The following is a 621-nucleotide window of genomic DNA, read 5'->3' as shown; positions in this document are numbered from 1 at the left end:
GGGGCCGGGCAGGGCCGCCGGTGTTTCAGAGGGGTGGCGCACATGCAACCCCACCCATGCCGCTCCCTCGGCTCCCCCCTCCTCCGGTGCGCACGCATAGATGCCGGAGATGCTGCATAGTTCCAGTGTCCGCGACCCGGGGAGGCCTGGCCCTCCTGGACACCGCCAGCCGGCGGCTCCGGCAGCCAGACGGACTGCATCCGCTGCCCCCGGGGCCGGCCGGGCGTGAATGCCTTTCACAAGCTTCCCCCCCGGCGGCCAGGGTCGCCCAGTTCGTGGGGACTCCTGCGCCCCCTCCCCCCCTCCCCCCCGGGCGTTCCCCGGCGGTACAGCACAGAGGGGAGGGGCGCCCTGGCAGGGTGGCTCTGCCCCGGGCCGGAGCGGGCGGCATCATCAGCCGGGCTGGGTGGTCTTTCTTCTTCCCCATGCTCGACCCCGCTGACTTGCGCGCCGCCAGTGGGCCTTTCCGGTCGGGGAGCCCCCCTCGCGCGGCGTCCCGCTGCCTCATTCCCGAAAGAAACCACTGCCCCTTTATGGCCCGGGCCCCCGGCGGTCGCTTGGCGTGGCCCCCCCCCCAATGCCCCTCCCCCACCCGACTCCCCCCCCCCTCGGCTTTGTTTG

The sequence above is a fragment of the Fonticula alba genome (assembly GCF_000388065.1).
Source record: "Fonticula alba strain ATCC 38817 unplaced genomic scaffold supercont2.6, whole genome shotgun sequence".
Classification (NCBI taxonomy): Eukaryota; order Rotosphaerida; family Fonticulaceae; genus Fonticula; species Fonticula alba.
The sequence above is the reverse complement of the archived record's forward strand: the minus strand, read 5'-3'. Positions refer to the sequence as shown.